Below are 6,929 nucleotides of genomic sequence, written 5' to 3' on the forward strand. Positions count from 1 at the left end.
TGGTAGTGCAAAAACATATATATTACTGCATATACATACACTGTTATTGTACAAAATACTATTACATCATACCAGAATCACCTTTACAACAAGTTCCAAATACAAAATATCATGACAACATCAGTCGATGGCGTGCACCTAAAAAACATACAAATTTGTGGCCAGTTCCAGTACAATACACTTGAATAATCATTGATACATAATAAATCTCCAGAGCATCACATGAGAGCAAACCAAGAACATGTGCTGGTGGTGATCGGAGCTTCTACCCATTAATTCTACCTCTAAAGGAAGCCCAAGTAACAGCCACTTGCACATAAGCCCGGTCATACAAGCGGTCGCAGAGTGAGTACCATGAAACTCTCCATTTCCTCTTGAACAAGAAGGTGCAGAATACCACCCAGAGACCCATCACAGATCCAGAACCCATGGCTATGAAATAGGAAACCATGTCATCGCTTGTATCTTCATGGTGCACTGGAATTGGCTCGGGCTGTGATGAACATTTCAGCAAGAGAGGTGGACCACAGAGGCCCGGGTTGCCAACGTAAATAGATGCGGGATCTTCAAGTGCTTGCAGTTGATTTCCAGATGGTATCATTCCACTCAGATTGTTGTAGGACAGGTTCAGGCGACTCAATGATGTGAGAGCGGATAAGCTTGAAGGGATCTCACTGGACAAATCATTGTGTGATAGGTCGAGTGACTCCACTTGGATTAAGGCGCCAATCTTCCCAGGGATTTTTCCGTTGAAGTTGTTCCATGATAAGTTCAGGTTCTTCAATGCTAGAAGAGTGCTGATTTCTGCGGGTATCTCTCCGGTAAGACTGTTACAGGATAGATCAAGATTCACCATGTATATGATTTCTCCTGTATATAATCTCTCTTGACCTTTTGTTAGTACTGTGAAATTCTCAGTATAGTCAACTAGTTCAGTTTCACCAAACAGGAGAGCAAAAGTGACTAGTTCAGTTTGACCAAACAGGAATGCATCACCAGCGAAGTCTCTTTCTTGTATCATGCCTGTACAATTAACAATAGACCTCAGTATGCTTCCTGATATATTGTTGTACGCAAGGTCCAAATATTGAAGATTAACAAGCTTCATAAGCTCAACTGGAATGTGACCATAAAACATATTGGATCTCAGTCGCAAGAATGACAAAGACGGTAGCTTCTCCCCAATCCATGCTGGTAAATTACCCGAAAAATGATTACCTCCGAGATCAAGAAAGATGAGTCGTGGGCATTTCTGGAGAAGTAAAGGAAACCCTCCAGAGAGGTTGTTGTTTCTTAAGCTCAGATTAATGATACTCAGATCTGTCATGTTTGTGCTGAGGTCATTAACTAGGCAGTCGGTAATTGACCCACTAAGATTGTTTCTTGATATATCTAACAACTCCAGTGATCGCAACTTGCACAAAGAAGCTGGAATAGCACCAGAAATCCTGTTGTTATACAGAAGAAGTGTTGTAAGCTGTGGCGCTCCAAAGTCTAATGGTAGTGGCCCAACTACATTGTTCCGATTGAGATCTAAGTGGTTTAGATTGTTGGGAAGCTTAGGTATGGGACCGCCAAGCTTGTTAGAACTGAAATCCATTGCAAATGCTCTCATAGATTCCATTGTTGATGGGAGGACCCCAGTAATCTGGTTATTTCGGATATTGAGAACCTCCGCCGAGGAAGCTGCTATCCAGAACCAGTCCGGTACCATGTCAATTATGCTTGTGTTTGATATATCAAGACTATATATCTCTGTTTGCCATCTTAGCCACATTGGAAATTTAGGTCCTAGCTGGCAGGACCGAAGCTCAATTATTTGTAAATTGAAAGGAGGAACCCAAGTTGGACTCACTAGGATGGCTATGGAGTTGTCTGACAATGTCATATCAAATAACATATCTAAACCAGAAAAATGGCCTTCATGCATGACCCCATCCAGGTTGTTGGAGTCTAGGAATAATCCTCTTAGCTCTGTGAGCTCTCCTATCCATGTTGGCACATGACCGGTGAGTTTGTTATGACGGAGATCCAGAAACCTCAGGTTGCTTAAGGGTTGTACTAGTGTAGTTGGCAGGCTTGCAGTCAGGTTCATGTCCGCCAGATACAACTCCTCTAGTTTATTCCTTGAACAGCTAGGTAACCGATGGAATAATTCAGTTATACTCCCGTTGGTATTGTTCTCTTGTGACTCTAATACCTTCAACTCACATAGGTTCTTCATATTGGATGGAATCATGCCACGAAGTTATTATATGACAAATGAAATTCCACCATGGAGGTCATATTACCTATCTCGTCGGGAAACGGGCCATAGATACCACAACTCGTGATATTTAGATACTTGAGGCGAGTTAAACCCCAAATCCAATTGGAGGTGCTACCTTTAAGGAAGTAGTTGTATGAAAGGTCGAGTGTTTCAAGAGATGTCAGATTTGACAGCTGAAGAGAATCAGGGCTACTCCTAAGCTGGCAATGGGGAAGCTGAAGAACTTTCAGAGTCTGAAGCATGTTCACCATCTGAAGCCAGTGAATAATTGTACCGAGGTTAACAGAGGACATATCCAGGTGCACAAGGGAAGTTAAACCGGACAACCACATTAAATCCGTGGAGTATGTCCGATTATAGAAAGAATCAAACTGACTCGAGTCGGAGTTGAATCCAAGACTTAAGTATCTTAAGTTGGAGAGATTACCCAGCTGTGGTGGTATCCTTCCAATGAAGAGTGACGCCGACAGATCGAGATACCTCAAATTCTTGAGAGAACCCATGAACTCAGGTATTTGTATCTTGTCGAATCTGTTGCAGCTGAGGTCGAGATACTGTAGATGTTGTAAACCAAGCAATGAGGAGCTTATGTTGCCTGCTAGCACATGCATACCAGAACCGCCATATGTGCAATGAGGGCCTCCGAGATGGAGCCTCGTAATATGGCTGGTCCTGATGCTGCAGTAGACGCCCTTCCATCCGCAGCAGTCATTGCCCTTCCATGATGAAAGGAGGTTGGCAGGGTCTGATAGACCTGCCCTGAATGCGAGAAGGGCAGATCTCTCACCAGTAAAACAGCTAGTGAGCGTACCGTTTGGATGCAGGGCAAATGTCTCCTCCGTGGTGCTCTTGACTTGACTGAAGAAGAACAAGGCTATGGCTATTTGGATGCAAGAGAGCCGAAGCGTGTCCATGGGTGCTTTTTCCCTGGGTAAATGTTCTTCTTGGTGTATGACAGTCCAGCTATATATGGCATGCATGATATACCAAGCAGCCCTGGGAGTATTATTATTATTATATTGCTTCGTGTCATTTTCTTTCTCATCACAGTGGAGGAGATTGGTTAAATTAGCCCTAATTTAATGATTGTGTGATGGCAACGTCCTGTAGCCGGCACTCCGGCTGCAGGCGCATTACTTTTTAGTTTGGCGATTATTTTTAGCAGATACTCCCAAGTGGGGAAATTATTTATATATTAACAGCAGGAGCTAAGATGAGAATGAGTCGTCAAGACAAAGTCTCAGCCGTCTCCCTGTGACCATACTCGTCTAACTAAATACACTAGAATAACTACAAGTGGCAGTAGAAAATGCAAAAAACCATAGGAAATAGCCGGCACCGATTACTTAACATTGGCAGCTTCCTCTGCCTGTCTATTTTTTTTTCATCCTTCAACTGTTCCAAAAGGTTCGTTGCTAGCCCCTTAACAATTAATAGAGAATGTGAAGCTGAGTGCAGTTTATCAATGCACAATTACGTACAAGTTAGAGGGTCCAATTATTGCTTCAGTGTATAATGTTGTGGTCAGAAATCCTCATTGCGAAGAAACATCTATGTACTGTTCTTATATGAGTTGTATTTCTAGAAAAAAGTTATGAATTCCGCCGCTAAGAAGTTCCAATATTCAGAAGAAGAACCCAATCCCATCCCATCCATCCCCCTCCGAGGAGCAGAAGAGCAATATCTATATGGGGGAAGAAGGTGACAACCTTGCAATCTCGAGGCTGACGACGACGGAGTCGGGGCCCTAGAGCGGTAATCCACTCGAAGGACTCCTTCCCCCCACGACCCCAACGCGAGAGTGGTTTTTCAGCTCCCGAGTGCCTAGGCACCCTCAATGAACAGTAAACTCAAAATAAATAGAAAAAAATGAAACTTTGCAACATCAAAGATGATGAAACCTTCAAACCATTCGAGGATCTCTACACACGAAAAAGATTTCAGTGCTTGAAATTTTGAGCACATTTATCACTAAAATCTGAAACTCGTTTGCGCACCTTTCTCTACATGATATTTTGGCAAGAAAACTCGTTTGAACGTGGGTCCTACAACGCTGTTTGGTCGTGGGCTCACCTGTAATAGAACATTTCTTCTCCCCTGCTCTGCCTGAACTCTCAGTGAACAGTGAGTCCTAGCTCTCACTAGCCATCAATCAGTACCGCATGTCGCTCGACCAGTTCTGCTTGTAGCCGTTCACTACTAGGGAAGAGCCTACGCGTAGCGCGGGTTAAATAGCTAGTAGTAGCGCGGGTGCCCGCGCTACTACTAGATCGCTAAAACTAACTGGTAGTTGTAGCGCGGATGCCGCTCCATACTACTACTATGTGTGTTAGTAGTAGCGCAAGTGCTACACGCGCTACTACTAATTATCTGTAGCACGTGTTTGTGACCCGCATTACTACTATTAATTTCAAAAACAAAAAAGAAATCCCGATCCAACGACAGCAGGCATCACCAATGGCGCGGACAGTTGCTAGAGAGGACCCGGATCCAGGGCAGAGCAAGGCGGCGGTGTGTGGTTCCTCTTCTTGGCGGCGGTGTAGGGAAGAGCATACTCGTACTGCATGGCGTGGAAGCGCACATATATAAGTTAGTCATCATAGTGTAGCAACACAATTGACAAATAAATATACTTACTTTTTAAGTAGCCGCCATGTGCGAGAAAAAAAAAGTCCAGGAACTGAAATGCAAAAGATAAGCATAAAAGCATGGATCAAACTTAGGATGATAATGTATGGAGAAGGCCACCGACATATATGTGATCGGGGCTTCAAGCGTACTCCTGTTGGAAATATGCCCTAGAGGCAATAATAAAAGGATTATTATTATATTTCCTTGTTCATGATAATTGTCTTTTATTCATGCTATAATTGTATTATCCGGAAATCGTAATACACGTGTGAATACATAGACATCAACATGTCCCTAGTGAGCCTCTAGTTGACTAGCTCGTTGATCAACTGATAGTCATGGTTTTCTGACTATGGACATTGGATGTCGTTGATAATGGGGTCACATCATTATGTGAATGATGTGATGGACAAGACCCAATCCTAAGCATAGCACAAGATCGTGTAGTTCGTTTGCTAGAGCTTTTCCAATGTCAAGTATCTTTTCCTTAGACCATGAGATCGTGTAACTCCCGGATACCGTAGGAGTACTTTGGGTGTACCAAACGTCGCAACGTAACTGGGTGACTATAAAGGTATACTACGGGTATCTCCGAAAGTGTCTGTTGGGTTGACACGGATCGAGACTGGGATTTGTCACTCCGTATGACGGAGAGGTATCTCTGGGCCCACTCGGTAATGCATCATCATAATGAGCTCAAAGTGACCAAGTGTTTGGTCACAGGATCATGCATTACGGTACGAGTAAAGTGACTTGCCGGTAACGAGATTGAACGAGGTATTGGGATACCGACTATCGAATCTCGGGCAAGTAACGTACCGATTGACAAAGGGAATTGTATACGGGGTTGTTTGAATCCTCGACATCGTGGTTCATCCGATGAGATCATCGAGGAGCATGTGGGAGCCAACATGGGTATCCAGATCCCGCTGTTGGTTATTGACCGGAGAGTCGTCTCGGTCATGTCTACGTGTCTCCCGAACCCGTAGAGTCTACACACTTAAGGTTCGATGACGCTAGGGTTGTAGAGATATGAGTATGCAGTAAACCGAAAGTTGTTCGGAGTCCCGGATGAGATCCCGGATGTCACGAGGAGTTCCGAAATGGTCCGGAGGTAAAGAATGATATATGGGAAGTCGAGTTTCGGCCATTGGGAAAGTTTCGGGGGTCACCGGTATTGTACCGGAACCACCGGAAGGGTCCTGGGGGTCCACCGGGTGGGGCCACCTATCACGGAGGGCCCCATGGGCTGAAGTGGGAGGGGAACCAGCCCCAGGCGGGCTGGTGCGCCCCCCTTGGGCCTCCCCTGCGCCTAGGGTTGGGAAACCCTAGGGGTGGGGGCGCCCCCCACTTGGCTTGGGGGGGAAGCCACCCCTTGGCCGCCGCCCCCCTTGGAGATTGCATCTCCTAGGGCCGGCGCCCCCCCAAGGCCCCTATATAAAGAGGGGGGAGGGAGGGCAGCCGCACCCCAGCCCCTGGCGCCTCCCTCTCCCACTCCAACACCTCCTCCTCCTCCGTAGAGCTTGGCGAAGCCCTGCCGAGATCCCCGCTGCATCCACCACCACGCTGTCGTGCTGCTGGATCTACATCAACCTCTCCTTCCCCCTTGCTGGATCAAGAAGGAGGAGACGTCTTCCCCAACCGTACGTGTGTTGAACGCGGAGGTGTCGTCCGTTCGGCACTCGGTCATCGGTGATTTGGATCACGACGAGTACGACTCCCTCAACCCCGTTCTCTTGAACGCTTCCGCTCGCGATCTACAAAGGTATGTAGATGCACTCCTATCACTCGTTGCTAGATGAACTCATAGATGGATCTTGGTGAAACCGTAGGAAATTTTTTATTTTCTGCAACATTCCCCAATAGTGGCATCATGAGCTAGGTCTATGCGTAGTTCTCTTTGCACGAGTAGAACACAATTTGTTGTGGGCGTAGATGTTGTCAACTTTCTTGCCGCTACTAGTCTTATTTTGCTTCAGCGGTATTGTGGGATGAAGCGGCCCGGACCAACCTTACACGTACGCTTACG

The 6,929-nt window shown here is 45.7% G+C and overlaps 1 pseudogene; it reads right to left on the minus strand.

Moving 5' to 3' along the window:
* Positions 1 to 265: 265 nt before the first annotated feature.
* LOC123038821 (receptor-like protein EIX1) lies at positions 266 to 3,183 on the minus strand (annotated as a pseudogene).
* Between the last annotated feature and the right edge of the window lie 3,746 nt (positions 3,184 to 6,929).

This window comes from Triticum aestivum, chromosome 2B (assembly GCF_018294505.1).
Source record: "Triticum aestivum cultivar Chinese Spring chromosome 2B, IWGSC CS RefSeq v2.1, whole genome shotgun sequence".
Classification (NCBI taxonomy): domain Eukaryota; kingdom Viridiplantae; phylum Streptophyta; class Magnoliopsida; order Poales; family Poaceae; genus Triticum; species Triticum aestivum.